Genomic DNA, 24,167 nt, shown 5'->3' with positions numbered 1-24,167 from the left:
AAGAGAGGAATAATAGCACCTAATTAGGGTACGAATCAACCTGGAATGGGAGGGGGGGCAATTGCAAATCAGCTTGCCCCATAAACATTCAGGGGAGCTGAATCTTATTAAACTTATGTTTTATTGCTCAATTATATGCCACTTTCCTTTTGTTTAGTCATGGGTTCCATTTGATTTAAACCCAACATACACGTCTAATTGAGAGGATATGTAGCTGCATATTGCCTTTGCCTCAAGTGTGGTGAGTTTTTTGATCCTGCAGAAAGGAGATGTAGAAAGTACGTTTATTTAGAATGTGCTAAGTCCATCTGAGGAATGGGGTAGTTCTCCAGAGCTCAATTGGGGAGAGGGGGATACATTTGCTTAATCTGAGCTAATCTGAATCAATCCGGCACATTCAGGTTTGCCTGAACACACAAACCCTGCATCCATGGATAGGGAGCAAGGGTTGTACCTACAAGTCCATGCTCCGCCCCCACCCATCTCCATGTTGAGATTCCTTCAAACACAAATGGAATGATCAAAACAGTCTGGTTGTGTGGGGCACTTGGATTCAGTCAAACTTTAGCAGAAACTCCCTGCAGACCTTCTCTGTTCAGTGCAGTGAAGTGAAGGCCAGCGTCCAAGTTAGGAGTGTGGTGTACAGGAGGATGCTGGAGTGCAATTCGCATGAATGTCACTATTCTCATCCATAAGAACCTAAGAAGAGCCCTTCTGGATCAGGCAAAAAGTCCATCTAGTCTAGCAACTTGTTCTCAGAGAAGCTAGCCAGATTCCACAATGGGAAAGCCACAAGGTCTTGAGCACAAGAGAACTTTCTCCTCCCAAGTCTTTGAACTCCAAAATCTGGGATCCCCCCCAAAACACTTATGCCAAAGTTTTGCAATTGTTTTGTACTGTTTGTAGCAAAACCCCCACTATTTGTAGCACCCCATATGTGTTTTTGGGACTCGGGTGGTGCTGTGGTCTAAACCACAGAGCCTAGGGCTTGCTGATCAGAAGGTCGGTGGTTCGAATCCCCGTGATTGTGTGAGCTCCCGTTGTTCGGTCCCAGCTCCTTCCAACCTAGCAGTTCAAAAGCATGTCAAGTGCAAGTAGATAAATAGGTGCCGCTGCAGCAGGAAGGTAAACTGCGTTTCCATGTGCTGCTCTAGTTCACCAGAAGCGGCTTAGTCATGCTGGCCACCTGGAAGCTGTCTGTGGACAAACGCCGGATCCCTTGGCCTATAGAGTGAGATGAGCACAGCAACCCCAGAGTTGTCCACGACTGGACCTAATGGTCAGGGGTACCTTTACCTTTACCTTTACTATACATATACATATATATATTCAAAAAATGTATTAGTTTTAACAAGTATAACATATAGAACATACAAAAGAAAATACATTACAATACTAAAAAAGAAAAAGAAAAGAAAAAAGAAACAAAAATATAAACACATATTCCTTTTAAAGTTCATTTTAATTTCCATTGTTAACTGACTTTCTCAAATCCCCCCTAACTTTTGTTGTATCCCCTTGTAACACCTCTCCAATATCCTCTTTCTGAAAATAAAATTAGCTTACCTTTACCATACTATAGACATGCTGGCCTACACCAACTGGTTGATTACATTATAGGTTGATTGCAAGTTGATTGCAGCATCTGGGCTTGACGAGGCATATGACCCTCACCTCCTCCCCAAGCTAGCAAGCCCCACCTGGGCTGTGGGTCCTTGCCTGCCTTACTCTGCTGGTGCGTACCTCCCCCTGCTCCCTATGCCTCAGAGCCCACCTTGTTCTGGCCTGAAACCAGTGGTTGTGTGTCATGGCAGACCACAGTTACACTGTCCTGAGAAAGAAAGGCTTGAGGGAGACCCTGTTGCTGTGCTTATTTTTTTGTCAAAAATATCCCAATGGAAATAAACTCTTAATTCAGGGCTCCAAACAGATGCTACACATATACAAATCTTTTCAACCAGAAACATTTATGCACATCGTAATAGATGGGATCCATGAGCACTCACAAATTGTTTTGCCCTTTCTTAAAAAATAATTTTTCAAAACACAGACATAACTGCAAATTTCTCCTAATTAAAAACACTTTGTGAATTGTTTTGACTAATATACACAATTTTACATGTGAATCCTCCTAATAATAATACATTTTTGTAAATTGATTCCATTAATATGTTAATTTTAATGTACATTTTCCACGGATAGGCGCAGTTTGTGAAACATTGTAGAACTGCATCACAAAATTCAGAGTGTGAATTTTAAAGGATGGCTGTGTTTCAGTTCTCATCTTCTTTCAGAAAGTCCAAATTTGATCAATTTGGCTCTAAACGTGAATCGGATTTCTCTTCCAACCATACCTAAAGGTAGTATTCTCATATTGGCATGCCTCGAGAAATCATGGAGAAGTTTAATTGAGTCAGTTTACATAGTTAGTTTTGGAGAAATCAAGAGATGGGGAAGCACGCATGAAATGGGCCCCTCTCTACCTTTTCCATATTTGTATGTGTTGTTGTTTAGTCGTGTCCGACTCTTTGTGACCCCATGGACCAGAGCACGCCAGGCACTCCTGTTTTCCACTGCCTCCCGCAGTTTGGTCAAACTCATGTTGGTAGCTTTGAGAACACTGCCCAACCATCTCATCCCCTGTCGTCCCCTTCTCCTTGTGCCCTCCATCTTTCCCAACATCAGGGTCTTTTCCAGGGAGTCTTCTCTTCTCATGAGGTGGCCAAAGTATTGGAGCCTCAGCTTCACGATCTGTCCTTCCAGTGAGCACTCAGGGCTGATTTCCTTAAGAATGGAGAGGTTTGATCTTCTTGCAGTCCATGGGACTCTCAAGAGTCTCCTCCAGCACCATAATTCAAAAGCATCAATTCTTCGGCAATCAGCCTTCTTTATGGTCCAGCTCTCACTTCCATACAGCACTAATTGTATGCGAGTTTCTTTAAATAAAAGCCCCATTCCCAGCTGTTTGAGTCACCGTTCTCCCCAACTGAGAGCTGACCAAGGGCTGTCTAATCTTGAATATATTCAAGGGTGGGCTTCAGAATCTTGGCCTACCACCCTACTCAGAAAAATATGGAATGGTACCTGCAGGACAATTTCAACCAGCTGCCTGAGCTCCTGGCTCAGGCAGGCAGGATTTGGGAAGAGAACATAACTCCCAAACAGAAAAAGAGAGCAGAGTCAATCTCTAGGAGAAGGGTATATGAGCTTCATTACTCAGGGCTGAAACTAGGCTTTCTGCCACCCACGTCAAAGACCCAGTTTGGCACCCCCCCCCCAGATGCATGTTACATACATACATACATACATACATACATACATACATACACTCCTCAACACATTTGTTTGCAAAGGGCATAAAAAGTAGGCAATATATTATTTGAATACAAAGGAATCCTAAGAAGTATTATGACTGTATGACCAAAGGGGAAATGAGCATCCCTTCCAGTAAAAGCAAATTGTCAAAAGTAGAACTTCCATGTGCAGCAAGTGTTTATCTGAGATCAGGTTTTGAATTGGATTTATTTGGTCACAGGATCATTGAAAGCCTGCATTTCCATAAGATCAGCCAAGACCCACCGGTTTCCTTTTACAATACCCTCCCCCTTTGAGGCTTTTTACCACTAACCCCTCTTCTTGGTTCTGTGCAAACCCTTTCAATCAGTAAATTTACTCCCTTGTAAGCTTCAACAATATTTCTTTCAATTTTATTTTTATTTGATTAATCATTTTAGGAAATGATAATTTTGTAGTCATTTTAGGTTCCACGTAAGGTGAAGAAATGCTTTTTGCGAGTCTAAAGTAGCAAGTGCCCTTCCATTACAATCCTAATGCAGCCGGGCTGGCCAGAGCTTGCCAGGAAACTGCCTCTGGTGGGAAAAAATGCTCGCACACTCCTTACTTCCCTTTTGTAGCTCATGTATAGTCTCTAAAATGACTCAACCTTAGCTATTTAAATACATTCAAAGTTCTGAAGGGATCACAGAATTGCAGAGTTGGAAGGGACCCCAAGGATCATCTAGTTCAACTGATTCTCTTTCTTTGCATGCTTTTCCCCATTAATTTTCAATGCCCACTTGACCCTAATGCATGCATTTTTGCAAATAGTGTTCAGTTGGTGAATCTCTTGCAAAATTCAGATGAGTGTGCATTTCAAATGATGCCTGAGTTTTGGTTCTCGTATTCCATAAAGTGCAAATTTGATAGATTTCAGCTTTAAATGCAAACTGAACCAAAATTCTCCCCACACCTATCCATGGCCACCTTGCATGTGTGATTCATGACTGCATTGAGGGATAAAGCAGTCTGTGGACGATGCAGTTCCCCCTTCCCCAAGTTATTCTAAACTGTGGGGAAACTCTTGCTGTCCTCTCCCTTCTCTGCAGTTCCTCCTTCTGGGACTGGCTGCTTGCTCTCCAGCTCCATCTACTGCTTCCTTATGTGGACTGTTTAATGCCAGAGAGCTGGGATTTCTAATATGATGGAGCATCAGGAAATAAGAGGAAGTTCAGTACGGGAGTTGCTGCAACAAAGCAGCTGCATGCCTAGGTGTTCTAGGATCAAATTTATTAAATTAATTCTGGGGCCTTTGGCAAGCAGCTGTACTGGGCTATGGGTCACACAGCCACACCATACATTCAAAGCGCTCTAAAATGTATCTCCCTCCTCCCTGGAGGCAAAACCCTCCCATCATTTGCCCAGGGCAGTCTGCTCTGCTCTGTCCAGAAATTCATCATCGTCTCTGATGAGTTGAAGTATGGACAGACCAGCTTCAAATTGCTCTACCTTCTGTTCCAGCAGGGCAACCAGCTTTAATTTGCTGCAGGTGTAGCTTCATATGCCCTCAGACAGGAAAACAAACATGGCACTGGTATTGCAGGTCACTGTGGCAGCTCCCTTGCCCTCCGTGTCTCTTGCTGCTTGTTCTGTCTTTTCCACCAATCCCTTGCAAATGCCCTGTTCATCAGCTCCTGGTTGCAAGTTGCCAGACACTGAGAGCAGCTATGTATTATGCTGGGACAGTGGAGGGAGATTAAGGTAACATGAGGGCATAAGAAGAGCCTTCTGTATCAGGCTAATGGCCCATCTAGACCTTATGGTCTTCAAACAAAAACATCTTGGAGGTCCTGGGCCACAGGGAGGTTAGGCTGGCCTCAACTAGAGCCAGGGCTTTTTCGGCTGTGGCCCCAATCTGGTGGAACGCTCTGTCACAAGAGACTAAGGCCCTGCGGGACTTGACATCTTTCCACAGGGCCTGCAAGACAGAGCTGTTCCACCAGGCCTTTGGTCAGGGCACAGTCTGACCCGCTCCTTTGGTAATCCTCACAGAACTCTAGCCCAATGGTTGCCATTAATTTGATTTTGAATTGAGCAACTGGTATTCAGAAGCATTGTTGTCTCTGACCATAGACGAAGTGCATGGTCTACATGGCTGGTAGCCATTGATAGCCTCCACATCCTCCTAGAATCTGTTCAATCCTCTTTTAAAACCACCAGGTTGGTGCCATCACTGCCTCTTTTGGGAGGCCCGATGTTCCTGGGCTCATTCCAGTGCCTGATTTACGTATAAGCTAAACAAGCTATAGCTTAGGGCCCTACTCTCTTGGGGGCCCCCCAAAAAACTAAAGGAAAAAAACCTGGATGTACATTTCCAGAATAGAAGACAAAAAACAAATAAAATAAAACCTAAATACAGGAACAGTGGTTTGTGTTGTGTAGGCTCCTATGATACAAGTATGATGCTAGCCTGCTCCCTAAAATACCACTGGTTTGCTCATTTCTATATATAGGGTGCCTACATTCTGCATGGACTGGGTGCATGGCAACATGTGCAAATGGCTTTAGATACCTGTTAGGTCCATAAATTACCATATAGCATACAGTGGTACCTCGGGTTACAGACGCTTCAGGTTACAGACTCCGCTAATCCAGAAATAGTACCTCGGATTAAGAACTTTGCTTCAGGGTGAGAACAGAAATTGTGCGGCGGCAGTGCGGCAGCACTGGGAGGCCCCATTAGCTAAAGTGGTACCTCAGGTTAAGAACAGTTTCAGGTTAAGAACAGACCTCCAGAACGAACCCGAGGTACCACTATATATTCAACACAAAAAACAGTGACAATTTTTTGTTGACAAAGGACATCAGGGCATATAAAGGGCCCCATTACCTTCAGTAGCTTAGGGCCTCATTAAACCTAAATCCGGCCCTGGCTCATTCAGAATAAGACCAACAGATGTGGGAAAACCCATTCATCTTTTGAGTCAGCTAATCTGTTTACCAGTCCTTCTTCTTTGCCTCTCACAAGTTAATATTCTTTAGACAGCTTCTGTGATCCACTCTGACATACCAAGAGAAGCCAGCCTCAATTATCCTGCCTAATATCTACAAGGGGCTCATTTCAAAATCCCAGCCCCCTCCCACCCCAGCATGGCCCCAATGCCCCCACTGCAATGTTTTGGCTGTTGTCCCCTCGGCTATGCCACCAGGGTTTGGATCTATATAAATGAATCCAATTTAGATGATTCATCTCCTGTGTTTAATTTCCATGCTAACATAACAAGATTATATAATTGCACCGAGAGGGTCTAGGCACAGGGATTGGAATTTCTAACAGGCAGCGGTAGTTAAAAAATAAATCCATACATAACATACATTACCAACATGAAAGAGGTGGGTGGGAACTTTTAAAGATCTTGTTGCAGTCCTAGATGCTTGGGGATCTTTCACTAGATTTTAAAACACAGTCAAGACTGCTGGTTCAGAAACCGGAAAGTCCTTCATGCAGCACATAGTTAACTATGGAACTCACGGCCACAGGACATAGTGATGGGCACCGACTTGGATGACTTTAAAAAGGGATCACACAAATTCACAGAGGAGGATAAAGCTATCGATAGCTACTAGCCATGATGGCTCTGCTCTGCCTCCACAAACAGAGGCAGGAATGGTTCTGAATACCAGTTGCTGGAAACCACAGGAGGGGAGAGGGCTCTTGTGTTCGAATCCTGCTTCTGGGTTTTCCACAGGCATCTGGATGGGAACTGTGAGAACAATATGAAGGACTAGATGGACCACTGGCCTGCTCCAGCAGGTTCTTAAGTTCCTTATGTAAACCTGTGTTTGACACATTGCTTGACTCAGCAACTAAACTCAGAGATAACCCTATGTGAATGGCTGCCATGGGCACAGTTCCCTCTCAGCCCTGCAGGACACTGGAACGGTGGTGCCTGGGTATGATATGAGCAGGATGCATCTCTTGCTGACTAGATCAATGGACTGAAAAAGGCACAGCTGCAGGCAGTCTGCCCATGAGGGGCCAGGGCATTAGCAATGGCAGGAAGAAATTAGCTTCAGTTTGCATTTTAATGTCAACCTACCCAATCCAGACTCCCTGAAACACCACACAGATCATAATACAACCATCACTGAAATTCACACATCTTCAAAAGACAATCCATCCAAACAACATGTTCAAAAATGCACAAGCTGGTGAAAATAAGATGCAATAATGCATTAGATTAAGACAAATATCCCACAGAAATGTGTGTGTGTGTGTGTTTTATGCACAATTGCATACCGAGAAATGTACATTGGGAGACATTTGTACCAAAATACTAACAGCTTTTCATGTGGGCATACCTCTTGTTGTTATAATAAGGAGCTGGGCTTTCTCTTTCTCTTGGATAAACCTTAAACAAGTATTTTGTCATCTTCAAATCTGGATCTTTTGGTAGGCGCAGGGGCTTTGATGCTGATTTTATGATTGAGAAACATAGGAAGCTGCCTTATGCTAAATCAGAACTTAGACCCATCCAGCTCAGTATTGCTTGCACTGACCGGCAGCAGCTTTCAGGCAGGGGTGTCTCCCAGTTCTTCCTGGAGATGATGGGGATTGAACCTGGGACCTTCTGCATGCAAAGCAAATATTCTACCACCAAGCTATGGCCCTTTGTTTAAAATGTATGACCATAGGAAGCTGCCTTATACCAGAACTCAAGACTTCTGTCTAGGGGAGGTTCTCCTCCCCTCTTTGTGTTTGCAAGAGGAACAATATGGGGCTCCTCCTGGGAGAAAACACTGGCAGGGAAGAGGTGGCAGTTAAACTTTGTTGAGTAGGAGAGAGAAAAGGTGTTGTTATGGTAACTAATTGCTTGTATTCTCCAAAGGAAGCCCAGGCTCTCTCTTTTAATAAGGGGAGAAGCATCGGGAAGGTAAAGGGATAATAATGCTTCATTTCTTTAAAAAAAAAGGAGGGAGGGAGGAAATAAAAAAGAGAACAAGACTTGAACTGCTCCTTCTCATTTTGCTGGAGTGTTAATAACGGTTGGAAGGAGGGACGTGGCATTTAGAACCAGACCTTGCCGTGCCGTGCGTGGGTGCTGGCCCTGCTGATGGGGCTGCACACAGCAGACTCCAGGAAGGAAATCGTGGGTGGCTTTCAACCCTCCCTTTGCCTGTCGCAAGACGCCATGTGTCGCTATGCAGCCTCCACCTAGGATCAACTCTGCTTTCGTTCCGCAGCTTCATGAGAAGCCTGCTAACCTGGATTCCGCTGCTCCAGTCGGCACAGTTTCCCTGCTCTGCGAGAAGGGGAAAGTCCCACTTGCAGGTGTGGTTTGAATCCAAATTGCACCTGCAAACAGACCAAGTGAGGCCCGCAGTTGGTACTAATCGACAGAGTAGTTGCTGCCTCCACAACTGGTGGCAGAACATAGCCGTCGTGACTAGTAGCCATGGATAGGCTTGCTGTTCTGCCCCTACAGCTTGGGAACCTTTCCACCAATCCCACCCCTATAATGAAGCCTGTGCAAAGACATGGGAATCTGGAGAGTTCTGGGGAGGATGCAGCACAGTTATCTGTCAGGAGCAAGTAAACAACAGAGTTATATATCAAGATGATTGATGGAGTTAAGAGAGGGGGAGACTCCCCTCACTTCAGATAAGCTTTTTTCGCAGCCAAAAAGACTTTCAAGTGATATGTGAAGGGGAAAGAAAGTGGTGGCAGATGAAGCAAGAAATGCTCACATCCCATCATAACAATTTGGAAAATAAAACAGCTTCCTCTCTCTCTCTCTCTCTCTCTCTCTCTCTCTCTCTCTCTCTCTCCCCCCCTCCTTGTTGTTGTTTAGTCGTTTAGCCATGTCCGACTCTTCGTGACCCCATGGACCAGAGCACGCCAGGCACTCCTGTCTTCCACTGCCTCCCGCAGTTTGGTCAAACTCATGCTGGTAGCTTCGAGAACACTGTCCAACCATCTTGTCCTCTGTTGTCCCCTTCTCCTTGTGCCCTCCATCTTTCCCAGCATCAGGGTCTTTTCCAGGGAGTCTTCTCTTCTCATGAGATGGCCAAAGTATTGGAGCCTCAGCTTCAGGATCTGTCCTTCCAGTGAGCACTCAGGGCTAATTTCCTTAAGAATGGATAGGTTTGATCTTCTTGCAGTCCATGGGACTCTCAAGAGTCTCCTCCAGCACCATAATTCAAAAGCATCAATTCTTTCATACATCACTGCTGGGAAAACCATAGCTTTAACTGTACGGGCCTTTGTTGGCAAGGTGATATCTCTGCTTTTTAAGATGCTGTCTAGGTTTCTCTCTCTCTCTCTCTTTGCCTCACTGCAAAAGCAACACCTGTTCCATCAATATCATTCCATCCTTAGTTTGGAAAAGCAGGATTAGGCCAATGGGTTCTCAGAAAGATGCAATGGCCTGTTTTGGAGAGCATGGGCTTCTGTTTGAAGGACTCCTCTTCTGGAAGGAATCCAAACCTGCTTTCAATACAGAGAACTCTAAGGCGGGGAGCTGTCAGGGCTTCAGAGTTGCCCATTTGCAGTCAGCACCCTGGATAGCAGAATGAACAGGCACACAGCTCACCTGGTCACAGTTTGTCCCTCTGTGGAGTGACTGTGGACTCATCCAGGCTTCCTTGCTAGGCACAGGTCTGGATCCAAACCTTTAAAAGATTGTTGTTTTTGCTCCTGGTTCTTTCCCTGGAAAAACCTGCTGAAACAGAACAAACAGCAATCCACGAAAAGCCCAATTCCTATTAGCTCTGATTTAGTGGCAAAACATGGGTTTTCCTTGGGAAAGTGCCAGGACCAAACAATAACAGCAGCACTCGAACATGGAGTTTTAAAGGCTGGAACAGTGCCTAGGAATGCAGCACAGAAGGAAGTTTGGATGAGCCTCCCCGACTTCAAATTAGAATGGTTATTTCTAAATTTGCACCCACACTTTCTTGTAACTCATTTGCTAAAAGCTGCCTGCTTAGTCGTGGCTCTGAGCTGGAAGGATGCTTCTAAGTAACTGTTTGCAAAAGACTTATTTATAGCCTCATCAGATAAATTGACCCACCAACTCCAGGTTCTCAGAAGGGAAGCAGACCCATTGCACTCTGCGGCTATCTGGTGGTTTTTGTAACTTATTGAACAACACAGTCACATGGACAACAAATTCTATACAAGTCTATCTGGCATCATTTTTGCTTATATGAGTTTTCTTTCCACTATGTCTTGTCTTGGAATATTGCTCTATCGAAATAAATAAATAAAATTAAAAAATAGTCCAGTAGCACCTTAGAGACCAACTAAGTTTGTTCTGGGTATAAGCTTTCGTGTGCATGCAGACTTCTTCAGATACACTGAAACAGAAGTCACCAGACCCTTATATATAGTGGGAGGGTGGAATGAGGTTTTTCCTCAGAAGGGTAGTAGGAGATGGGTGATTGACTCAATGGGTATGATAAACCTGTTGACGACTGTTAACAACTGCAATTAGTCCTACAGGAAAAAGCAAGGGATAGTATGCAGATGACCAAAAAATAGCTTTAGCATATGTAATGAGACAAGAATCCAATATCTCTGTTCAGACCAGGTCTCTCCATAGTTTTCAGTTTAGTAATAAGTTGTAATTCAGCAACTTCTCTTTCAAGTCTATTTCTGAAGTTCTTTTGTAATAAGACAGCTGCTTTGAGATCTGTATTGAATGTCCTTGGAGACTGAAGTGTTCTCCTACTGGCTTCTCTGTCTTGTGATTCCTGATGTCAGATTTGTGTCCATTTATCCTTTGGCGTAGGGTATGGCCTGTTTGTCCAATATTGCTGTATCGGTTCTTTTGTACAAGTTTCCTTTCCTTTTTTATATCTTTCATCTCTTTACTATGCTTAATTTTCTTTCTTTCTTTCTTTCTTTCTTTCTTTCTTTCTTTCTTTCTTTCTTTCTTTCTTTCTTTCTTTCTTTCTGTAAAATACTTTGTTAGGCTTGTTATACATTTATTTATTTGTTTGCTTTCTAAAAGTGCAATCTTTACCCATCGTTTCTTTACAGCTTCTGCAAATGGCCCGCTTACAGAAGGAAGTAAAAATTAAACAGATTTGAGGATGGGCAAATATTCTCCAGATTCAATTTTGTGAGCGGAAGCTACTCCATAGGTGAGGGTGTGTGGTGACCATATATGGGAGAGGGCGAAGGAACGCTCCTCCACAAACCCTTTTGATAGGAAGCTCCTTTGCATGAGCAACCTGAATTCAACCATGCAGTGCAACGGGACCCTTTTTCATTTGCATCAAAAAGTCAGTGGTTTGTGAATTGGGTGCCTTTTTCTGTTGCCAGGCAGATAAAGCACTGACTTTTCAATTCAGAGGAAGAATCAGGAGTCTGCTTAGCACGTGCTCCAAATTCTTAGCTGAAACTTGCGTGTACTTGAGATAACTTAGGACCAGAGCTATTTATTTCTAGAAAAAAGAGGTGCTGGAACTCACCATGAACACCTCCCTTGTTCTCTTATAATGGCAATAGCACCCACCTGAGAGATGCTGGAACTGAGTTCTGGCAAGTTTAGGTTGGAAAAAAGTGCTGCATAGGAAACCAGGTGCAGAAAAGGTCAGCATGGTTTTGATCTGTATTGTATCTTCCTAGCCTTCCTGTGCACCGCCTAGGGAACCAGAGTGTTAGGCAGCATATAAATGGTTTAAACTATGACCACTGCAACTTCAGTGATTTCCAAAGAGTTGGCTGAAAGCAGTTTGCGTATGTTTGAGAAATAATCAGTAAGTCTTGATCAGTCCTAGGGCACATTCACACCATGCATTTAAAGTACTATGAATCCACTTCAAACAAGCTCAAAGAATCCTGGGAGTTGTAGTTAAGGGTGCTGAGATGTGTTAGGAGACCCTCTAACCTCCTCACAAATGTGGTTTTAGTTAATCGTGGATGGTGGAAAAACACAGATAACAGAGCTCAGTCCTTGTGAACCCATTCAAATATTTCACACTGCACCCCACCTGGCTTTTAAAGTGTGTGCATGATTTTCCTCAGGCCATTAACTGAATTAATCTACAGCAAGGGTGGGGAACCTGCAGCCCCTGAGAGGTTGGTAGGCAACAGCACCCATCATCCCTCACCATTGGTCACCCTGGTCCTGGCTGATGGGAGTTGGAGTCTAGCAATAACTGGAGGGCTTTAGGTCCCTAAGAGGTTCTCCATTAGAGCACTGTGGACACACCAGCCTTTAAGCAGGATGCACCCACAGTGTGCTATTGAAGAGGAGCCTAGTATTTGCCTTGGAGCACTCAAATGGGCTTTGCTTCTTCCACTGGCTATAGCCAAGTCATCACCCATCCCATGGACCTTGGAGGAAAGAGAAGAGATTCCCTTGAATTTGAAAACAGGGGGAAACCTCAAGCTGATGTCAAGATTCTAGTCCTCATTTATACACCCCCCCCACCTCTTTCTCTCTTTCCTTGTTTCCATTTATATGTCTTCTTGTTCCCCTCTGGTTTATCGGTCTATGTGACGTGAGTCTGGTTAATATCATGAAAAGTGAGAGTGAGCCTACACCCCCCCACTCCCTTCTTCCACCCTGAGCTATGCGTTTCCCTTTGTTTGCCTCTGTTAATTGACACCTTCTATTCATAGCTGATTACCAGGACCTCAGTTTTCACTCATCTACATTCCATTTGCATAAAGAGGAATCCAGTGCAACTCTTATCAGCTGCAGAAAAGGCTCTTTTATCAGGAGAGAGGAAGTTTCAGGAAAGAGGAAATGTCAGGTGTCTGGAATACCAATTTTCACCCTGTCTGCTCTCTCCAACCTGCTCTGGTGATGGACGACCCACCCTACCTTCCCACTGCCCTTTGACTTGCAATTGACCTTGACAAACTGAGCAATTTTCCAAAGGGGTCAGAAAATAGCTTGGTTTATTCTGAAACTGAGTCCACTCATGATTTGTGCTATGCTCACAATTGACAGCTCTGGGAGTACAGTGGGTGCGATGCCTCCTCAAACTCCCCACCTTCAAGCTTCATTGTCTGCTGCAATTGTGGAACCAGAGGACGTTCTATATTTTTGTGTCCCCTCCCCTCTCCCAAACCTAGCCCCTTAAACTATTCAGATGAAGATCCCTCTCTTTCTCCTATTTATATCCCACCTTTTCTCCAAAGAGCTCAAGGCGGTGTAAACACTTTCCCCCTCACAACAACTCTGTGAAGGCAGCTAGGCTGAGAGGCAGTGACAGGTCCAGTGAGCTCCATGGTTGAGTGGGGATTTGAAACTGTTTTCCCAGGCCCTAGTCTAGAGGAAACACAAACCAGCTCTTTCCACTAGGCCCTCCCAACCTGAGGACTTAGAGTCTCAAATCCTTGGACTCAAAAACAAAATACCTGACTTGTCAGAGGTACATACGAGAAGGATCTAAGGGTCTAAGGGTCTTAATAGACCACAAGTTTAACATGAGTTTAGAGTATGATGCAGCAGCAGAAAAAAGCTAATGCTATTCTCGGCCAATGCTCTTTAGACTGCATCATCAGAAGTTTGGATCAAAGAAATAGTAGTACCCCTTTATTCTGTCTTGGTCAGGGCCCACCTGGAGTCCTGTGTCCAGTTCTGGGCACCCCAGAAGAAGACAGACAAGCTGGAAGGTGTGCAGAGGAGGGTGATCAAGATAATCAAGGGTCTGAAAGCCAAGCTTTATGAGGAGGATTTGAGGGAGTTGGATATGTTTATCCTGGAGAAGGGAAGACTGAGACATGAAATTATAGTCATATTCAAATATCTGAAAGGTTGTCACATGGAAGAGGGAGCTTGCTTGTTTTCTCTTGCTCCTGATGGTAGGACACAAACCATTGGATACAAATTACAATACAGTCATACCTCATGTTACGGCCACTTCAGGTTACATGTTTTCGGGTTGCGGACTGTGGTAAACCGTACCGGAACGGGTTACTTCCGGGTTTTGCCGCTTGTGCATGTGCAGAAGCTCCAAATCATGCCTATGCCAGTGCAGATGCGGTGCTTAGGATGCAAACACTGCAGGTTGCGGATGTGCCTCCGTCACGGATTGCGTCCACAACCTGAGGTTCCACTGTAAAGGAGATTCCAACTAAACATTAGGAAGAACTTTCTGGTGGTAAAAGCTGTTTGACCATGGAACAAATGGCATCAGAAGGTGATGAGCTCTCATTCCTTGAATATTTTTAAACCAAGGTTGGATGACCATCCGTCAGGTATTCTCTAGCTGTGATTCCAGCTTTGCAAGGGGTTTGGACTAGATGGTTCTTGGGACCCTTTGCAGTTCTACAATTCTATGGGACCCTCAAGATAATTTTGTACTAGAGTTCCCTTCGTGCCTGACCGTGGACCACAGTGGCTGGGGCTGATGGGAGTTGGAGTCCAATGACAGCAGGAGGACATGGCTGGGGACGGATGTGTTTTGCTATGCAAACATGAAGTGTTACTTCCAAGTGACCTTGCATAGAGTTGGGATGCTGATACCCTGGATCCTGTTTTAGCATGAGTTAAAATGTCGCCTTGATGGTATGTTTGTTCAAAGAGGGACTAAACAGCCATTTGAAAACAAACTAGTTAAAGGGAAAAGGTCATTGAGGAGTGTAAATATTTAAGGACTTTAATCAATAAAGGTATTTGTCATGCAGCCCGAGAAGTACATGGTAATTCACTCGACAGAGGAAAACATGTGTTGCCAAAAATGAATTAATCACTAGCGACTACAGCCTGGAGCATCTATTGCCTGCCAAGGGCAAATGGAGTCACCCAAAGTTATGTAGGGGCTGGCACAATTCAAGCTATTTACATAGACAGGGAAACTGCTGAATTTACCTGACACTTTAAAAACAAATAATGACATCCCACACACATACAGACAGAGACAAATATTGCACAAAAGCAACCTAAATTTTGTTCTGGGCAAAGCTGAATTGTGAAACTGAAGTCTGGTTTACAAAGCTGATAATCCTGGCTGTTGTGGACAATTCATTCTGTTTCTAACGGTGCTGGGGAAGGGCACAGAGATGTGCAGAATATTGCCCTGAACCTGGAGGAGATCCTCAATGCAGCTCCTGAAGCAAACTAACAATTCGGTTCTACTAAACCTGGAGTGGGGAACCTGTTGTGACAAATTCCTCACTGAAGATGGAAGCTGGGTAACATGGCCAATTTAGTTGGGGGAGATGTTTAGCCTGGAGAGCAGAAGACTGAGAGGGGATATGAGAGCCACCTTCAAATATCTGAAGGGGTGTTGCATGGAATATGGAACAAGCTTGTTTTCTGCTGCTCCAGAGGGTAGGACTCAAACCAATAGTAAGAGCTGTTCAACAGCGGAACGGTCTTCCTTGGGAGGTTGTGGACTCTCCTTCCTTGGAGGTTTTTAAGTAGAGGTTGGATAGCTATCAGTCATGGATGTTTTAGCTGAGATTCCTGGTAGTAAGAGCTGTTCATTGGAAATTTTAAAGCAGAATTTGGAGGGCCATCTGCCAGGTATTCTTAAGCTGTGGTTCCTGCATTGCAAGGGTTTTGACTAGATGGCCCTTGGGGTTCCTTCCAGCACAACAACCCTGTGAGGTAGGTTAGGTTGAGAGGCAGTCACTGGCCCAAGATCACCCAGTAAGCTTTGCAGTTGAGTGGGGATATGAAACCTGGTCTCCCAGGTCTCATGCCAACATAAACCACACTGGCTCTTATCTAGGAATAGGAACTGCTATGAAACAAAACAGAATATGACAAGTTAAATCTGAGATAGTTCTGCTGTGTTGCATAATCAGAATCATTTCTATATCCTTAAAAACATATTTTAAAAGCTTTTTCTCACAAAATGGGCGTTGCTAAACGTATGTCAGACAAAGGAACACATTTCTAAATGTACTTTATCCTAAAATACACATTATTAAAATGCATTTTGGTCCATTTGTTTGAGCTAACAACAGTGTTGCAGAATTTGAGGCAGTGTGAAATCTGAAGGTTAATTATGTTCCAATTGGCACAGTAGTCTGGAAGGTGAGGATCAGGTCAGTTCGCACTGGAATTCACAAAGTTTGAAGAGTCAAAGATTCCTCACCCTGACTCCCTTTCATGGGGTGATATCACTGCCCATGTGTAAATGGGGGGGGGGGGGGGCTTCATTCTGCAGAGGGCCTCCATGATCTAATGTGAGTAGATGAGAGCAAAGTTTGCACCCAACAAGAGTGGATCCTTAGTCTGCAGCCCTCACTGTTGGAATCATTTTGATGGCATATAATAGTAAATGAATTATATCCCCCCACCCATTTACCTATCATTTCACATAGTCCTCCATGGGCTGTTTTGGGGGTTCTTCAAAAAAAGGTGTCTTCTGCAAATCACGTGGCTTCCTTTAGACCTGCTGATATTGCCCTCTTAGCAATGGAGAGGGCGGTTTTGGCTGCAGGAGGGCTCACAATCACCCCTTAGAGAGGGGATGATGGTGCTTCCTCAAGAAGGCAGTGAAAGGACGGCAAAGTCCAGAAAGAATGGCCACTCATTATATGCTTTTGAAGAGCACCGTTATACAACTCTGCGTGGTCTGCCACTCTGAAGTCTATTTCAAGAATCAAAGACTAATATCTGTTCTTGCCTCTGTGATTTACTTTATTTTATTTTCTCAATAGAGAAATATTCAGTTTTGAGCCGAGGCGAGCTGAGCCACACAGAAGATTAAAAGAAGCCCTGAAACCCTGGGGATGCAGCGTTACAATCTTGCTAAGCAGCCCAGTTGAGAAGAGATGGAATAACTTAGAGGGCACTTTCAGTTAGAACTGCAGAATCTTCATACAACATACCAGTGTGGAATAACTTTGAAGCACACTATTATCAGGATATAAGCCCCTTGCTCAATCAGACCAAATAGCCATCTCTCTAAGTGTTCTGTGTCCCATGGGAGGCAGCCAGGGGCAGCTGGGGAGGTTGCAAGAAGTTACAGAGTAACTCTCTGCCCATGTTTTTCTCCAGCAACTGGCATTCAGAATCATTTTACTGACTGATTGGTTTTAAAAGTGTACCCTGCTCCCTTTGAGCAATGTCCTCCACATAGTGGTTCATGGTCTTCAATAAAACCAAGCCCCACCCAAATGATGGGTTATAAAATAGAATGCACTCAACAGACAGAGCACCATAAATGAAATTAATAAATCAAGCAAAGATTTGAGCTGTGAATTCTCCCTCCCCTCAGAGATACATTAAAAGACAAAGTGGAAATGTCAGAACATAAGCAGAGCCCTGGCTGGATCAAACCGGTGGCCCATTTAGTCTAGCATCCTGTTCTCACAGGGACCACCCAGATGTCTGTGGGAAACCAGCAAGCAGGATGGGAGCACAAGGGCAATGGGAAATAAGGCTATTGACAGCTACTCCATGATGGCGATGCTCTGCTTTCACGGTCAGAGGCAGCCATGCTTCCGAATACCAGTTGCTGGAGAGGAAGGGAGAGTGCTCTGGTGCTTCGGTCCTGCTTGCTGGTTATCTACAGGTGTCTAGTTGGTTACTGTGAGAAGAAGATGCTGGACTGGATGGGTGATTGGCCTGATCCAGCAACTTCCTCCTATGTTCTTAACTTTTCATGTATATTGGGGGTGGGGGGAGCATTCCACTTGAAATCTGACAGCTTGTAGATGAACCCTGCATCCTGTATGTTGCTGGAAGTGCCCTCTCCTCTGAATCCCACAACCCCATTTCCCTTACGTTAAGAACACAAGAAGAGTCCTTGTGGATGAGCTCAAAGGCTTATCTAGCCCAGCTTCCAGTTTCCCTTGAAGCCATGGGAAGGGAGATGACTTTTGTGCTGGGGTTCTGCTTGTGAGCTTCCCATTGGTTCATCTGGTTGTCTATTGTAAGAACAGGATGCTGGAATACATGGGCCATTGGCCTGATCCAGGCTCCTCTTATAAGCAGACTTCTCTTATGTTTTTATGGAGGCACACTCTTTCCTTTCCCCAAGTCCTCAGTTCCATTTAGGATGGGGCCTGTATTGCAGATATTAATATTGCACAGCATGAAGCAACAGGATGCATAAAAACAAACTTATTTTGGAATAAAACATTGTCCAGACCCATAAGCATTATTCAAAACTTTACTTGCAGAACTTTCTTTAAAACAGAACAAATATGGATACATCCAAATAATTCCATGCAATATCTTGTGCATGTGCAGCATAGGCTCATCTTATAAGACATAACTTTACTTCTTCCAGAACTCAAAACAGTGCCTCTGGTCTGCATCATCCTACTCCCTTCCTAAGACTATGCAGCTCCTGTAGAGGCATAATCACATCCTCTGTTGTCTCTGTGGAATGCAGAGTAAGACTAACAGGCGACTCCCTTCAAGATGGTGATTTGCAGTTGAATACCTTACTCATGTGATCTAAGGTTAAACACTCACATGTTAGAACAGAGAACATTCTCAGTTAATCATTAACTCAGTGAGAGCTCAGAAAGCTCTTGGTATGCTGCCATGGAAAATCTCCAATATTAGCAACACACATTCAGGCATTCTCCATTTCAGTGCATAATAGCAATTATACTTAACACCCTGTTGCTGCTTGTGTATTCAATTTTTTATACTATTAAAAATATTTTTTTTAATTCTAAGCAGTTTAAATAAAAATCACGAGAATACAGCATTCAATAAAAATCCATAAGGGTGTGGGGGGGGGGAAGATAAAATAAAACACAACTGTATGTTGCAGAAATGAACCATTTCCTCTAGCTTCAGGTGACCTTGCATTGCTAAACGTTCTCCGCTGCTATATGGAGTGATATGAAGTTCAATCACTTTGCAGTAACCCTGTTAGAGTGGAAACAATCTACTGCTTAAATAATTTATCCAGATTCAGTACAGAAAGTCTTTTGAAGAGATTCATCCGCTAATAAAGAAAATTGATCCCAGGAGCCAGAGTCAATATGAGGTGAGAGAAATGTTTTGGCGTTTACAAGTAGCTTTATCTAGGGGGAATTCTCAGCTTCTACATGTGCCGTCCCACTTTATGGTTCCATCTGAGTACTAGATACTCAGAAACCATGGCCTTCTAGATCAGTTTCCCACTTAAGCTTTACTAATTCTTAACATTGGGGCTGCAGCTCCATAGCAGGGCACCGCCATGGCAGGACACCTGCCAGCTCCATGTAGGAGTGAAAGAGAACCCTGCCTGAAATTTGGAGAACCACTGCCAGTCAGCATAGAGAATAGTAAGATCACTGATATGACACTGTATAAAGAAGCTTCCTATGTACCCATGGATAGGGCACAGGTGCATGTATGTTCTAAAAGAAGTGGTAAGCACTGAAATCATGTAACTAATAAACAAAACAACTCTCTGATCTTGGCTCTCCAAAATCCAGCACAGGTCTGAGGAAGTCTGAGGAAGGTGGAAGGTTTACATCTTCAGCCTGGGAGGACCTAGAATCAGGTGTTGAGGCTCTCTCCTGTGCGGAGTAGCCTATAGTTTTCATAATCTGTGTCTTTTTCAGGATAGTGTGAACAGATAGATTCAGAGATCACGATCCCATCCACCCAAATGAATGCCAGAACTGTCCTGAGTTCTGGGCACCACAGTTTAAGAAGGATATGGACTAGCTGGAATGTGTTCAGAGGAGGCCAGCTAAGCTCATAAAGGGTCTAGAAACCAAGACCTATGAGGAACAGTTGAGATAATTGAGTATGTTTAGCATACCCTTCAAGCGTCCTGATTTTTCTGGGACTTCCCAAAATTTCAGAATTCATTCCGGCTTCTGATTTGATCCGGGAATGTCCCATTTTCCCTCTCCAGCACCACGGCCACCAAGCTGAATTTCACAGTCATTGAACTGACAAGTATGTTGGGCCATTCAGGAGTTGCAAAAGCTGGTGGGTGACTTCTGATCTGTTCCAAGAGAATGCAAACCAGGCCCGTATATAGGAAAACGCAGGAAGATTTAATTCCACAAGCATCCCCGACTCAAAATGGGTGGGAAGAAAAACTCCATATGTAAGCAAATCTTGCCAGATGGCAGCACAAGGCTGATTTCTCAGAAGTCGGATCTCTCCTGTTAAGAAGTCAATAGAATATTTGTATTCAGGAAAGGCCTGAGCATCATTACTCTGAGCTTCCCCCTTGATTAGATATATCAAAGGCATGTCTTGAAGAGCCCATCTCTTTAGATCACCGTGGCCAACGATAAGTGAAAAATGGCCCAACAGACCCTTTTCAATTTCCTTGTTAACACCGATGCCTACTTAATGATCCACCAGCAAATCCATTAAGTTCATTTGTAAAACACACTGTTTGCTTTCTGAGGATGGTTGGGCGACTGTCACTCACATCCACCTCAGCGTGTCAATTTTGCAAACAACGGGAGACTTCTGGAGACACAATGGGAACTCTAACACTCTCTCTCTCTCTCTCTCTCTCTCTCTCTCTCTCTCTCTCTCTCTCTCTCTCCGTCTTGCACAGTACTTAGTCTCTTCTTCATTCAGCTTATCTCCCACACGCTCCTGCAGCAGGCGCTATCTGGACACCAATTTTCCCTTCCCTGTCAGCAGGCAGCCACTTACCCGGTTTGGGCTGTCATGCAAAATGAGAAACTGTTGAAAAATCCTCTTGCAAATATGCAAAGGACTATCGCCCATTTGAGAGGGAGGGGAAAGGGGCTAATTTGTCACGGACTACACTTCAGTGATGAGTCTGGAGAACGGGATTCGAAAGCGGAAGAGGCGCTTGGGAAGAAATGGAAAAGTTCAGTTCATGCCATTAGTCAGAAAATGATCAAGGGGATGGAGTGACTCCCCAATGAAGAATGGTTGTAGCATTTGGGACATTTTACTTGAGAGAAAAGGTGAGTAAGAGGAGACATGACAGATGTGTGGCATGGAGAGAGTGGATAGAGAAAAAGAGTTTCTCCCTCTCGCATAATTCAAGAACTCAGGGATGCTGAATGCTTGAAGATTCAGGACTCTTTAGTCACACAGTGCGTAGTTAAACTATGGAACTCACTCCTTTTTTTAAAATAAAATTTTTATTAACAATTTCAACATAACAAATCATCTTCATTATTTTTCCCCCTTCCCCACCTCCCACCTCCCCAACAACCCCCCTCCCCCCAAGACTTCCCTCAGCTCCTCTCTCTGATTTCTCAACTCATGTTGTTCTCTGCATATTGTAAAATTGTATACAGTGATACCTCTGGTTACGTACTTAATTCGTTCTGGAGGTCCATTCTTAACCTGAAACTGTTCTTCACCTGAAGCACCACTTTAGCTAATGGGGCCTCCTGCTGCCGCCGGAGCATGATTTCTGTTCTCATCCTGAAGCAAAGCTCTTAACCCAAGGTACTATTTCTGGGTTAGCGGAGTCTGTAACCTGAAGTGTCTGTAAACTGAAGCTTCTGTAACCTGAGGTACCACTGTACATCCTTATATTATCTGTCTACTATATTAACCCTCAATAAATTTGTGTATGTTTGTTCAAAACCTGCCAAGGAGTCCAGTTCATTTTGTTGTCTTTTAAAATAATTTGTAAAAAGTTCACATTCTTCTTTAAAGTCACAGTTGTCCTTATCTCGCAATTTGCAAGTCAGTTTTGCCAGTTCTGCATAGTTCATCAATTTCTCTTGCCACCGTTCTTTTGCCGGGGTTTCCTCATTCTTCCATCCTTGTGCTATCAAGACTCTTGGCGCTGTTGTTGCACACTATGGAACTCACTCCTACAGGCAGCAGTGATGGCCATCAACTTGGTTGACTTTAAATGAAGACTGAGCAAATTCATGGCATAGAGTGATGTCATTGGCTATTAGCCATGATGACTATGCTCTGCCTCTATGGTCAGGGGCAGCAATGTTTCTGAATAGCAGTTTCTGGAAGTCACAGGAGGGGACAGTGCTCATGGGCTCAGATCCTGCTTTCAGGTCTCCCACAGGTACCTGGTTGGCTGCTGTGAGAACAAGATGTTGGACGAGATAGTTCATTGGCTTGATCCAGCAGGATCTTCTTATGTTCTTATAAGTGGCTGTTCTGCAACAATTATTTAATCACCAGGAGCATCCAAGGGTGGTAAAGTTCAAAACCAGCTTTTGAAGTCATTGAAACTTGGGAAGGTGTGCTGTAAGATTAAGTCTTACAAGATCCTGAGGAAATTAATTCCGTCAATGCTGAGGGGGAAAGGGGGAGGCAGACGGGCCATAAAATTAATGAGATATTATTGAAAGAAGGATAAACAATTAGGCATATTTTTTTAAGAGAGAGAGAGAGAGGAGATAAACATAAACCTGTTGCCATCAGAAGTGCAGAAACTAATTAAATTGAAAATTACAGCATAACTGTAAGAAATAAAATAAAATAAAAAACAAGGGTGGAAATTAACAGGCTTAATATTGCTTTGACATTATGATTATTAACAATGGGAGGTAGGAGAGACTTGATTAAATTCATACATTCTCACATGCGTTTGGTGCATGAAAATGAACATTGAGGTATTAAATGGCTGTGGTTGGAAATCATGGAACTATAGACTTGGAAGGGATCCAAAGGGTTATCTAGTCCAACACCCTGCAATGATCTGTACACCCTCAACTTGGGCCGCTTGATGTGTGCTGAGATACGTTTGGTGTTCATAGAAGACAGCATGAAGACATAATGAGAGTTACCAGTGGCTGGGGTTCATGTTTTCCTGTATTGGATGGGACACATGCGCTGCCTTGCCCTGTGACTGAGGGGGGCTAGGGCCATGCAACATCAGCACACTGTGCAAACATGCCCTGCCGTGTGTGCACATGTTGTCAACATCCCTCACAACATTTGAGAGGCGTACATGCAAGCCCTGCAGTGTGCTGACGTCACTTGTGCATGCCATAGGGTGTGCTGTTGTGCCATGTGGATTTTTTTTGGTCTGGGAGGGAAAATCAGACTGGGAAAAAGGCATGGAAGAAGGGAGAGGTTAGGATAGGATAGGAGAAGAGGGGCAGAGAGAGCGAGAGGGTACCAGCTCCCTATTGCACTAACACCATCACTGAGGGGCACTGAATTTTGGACTTGCACAGGGCACCATATGATCAAAATCAACCCCTGAGACGAGCCCTGCCAGATCAGGCCAATGACCCATCTAGTCCAGTTTGCACAATGACCAACCACATGCCCTCAAACTTTTCCTATTTTAACAGGACATTCCCAGTATTACAGAAGCCACCCTGGCTTCTGATTTGATCCTGGAATCTGGGCCGGAGTAAGCCGGGTGTGGTGGGCGTGGGCCGCCCTTTGTGTCACCACTGAGGGGGGTGACAAAATGCTGGGCGGCACTCATTGTGGGTCCTACAGCGCTCTCAAGCCACGTGTCTCTCCTGGGAGAGACGCGGTAGCTTGGGCGCACTCAGGCTCCACACTGCCCAAATGGTTCGCCCACTGCCTCCTACCCAGCTGTAGGGAGGCTGAGTGGGAGGAGGCAGGCGGACTCTGGAGGCCCTGCGATGCACCCTGCCCTCACCCCACTCCTATGGGTGGTTTGCCCTGGCCCTGGGCATGCCACCTCAGGCACCCGAGCAGCTTCCTCCACCACTGCCTGGAATGTCCCAGGGGTGAGCCGGTGCTTGCAGTGATGCTTCACTCTTGTGTGAGTCAGCTAACTTACATGATAGCACGGCACCAAAAGACACACATGCCATGCTACCATGTCCTGATTTTCATCAGGGGACTGCTGAAGGTTATGCAGCCAGATGCCCCAATGGGAAACCCACAAGCAGAACCGAAGCATAAAAGCACCCTTCCCTCTTGTGTCTTCTCTTCCAGCAACTGGTATTCAGAAGCATTTCTGCCTCTAACTGTGAAGGCAGAGCATAGCCATCATGCCTAACTGCCATCGACAGCCATGAATTTGTCTAATCCTCTTTTATAGCCATCCAAGTT

The sequence above is a fragment of the Podarcis muralis genome, chromosome 7 (genome assembly GCF_964188315.1).
Source record: "Podarcis muralis chromosome 7, rPodMur119.hap1.1, whole genome shotgun sequence".
Classification (NCBI taxonomy): Eukaryota; Metazoa; Chordata; class Lepidosauria; order Squamata; family Lacertidae; genus Podarcis; species Podarcis muralis.
Note: the sequence above shows the minus strand (reverse complement) of the source record.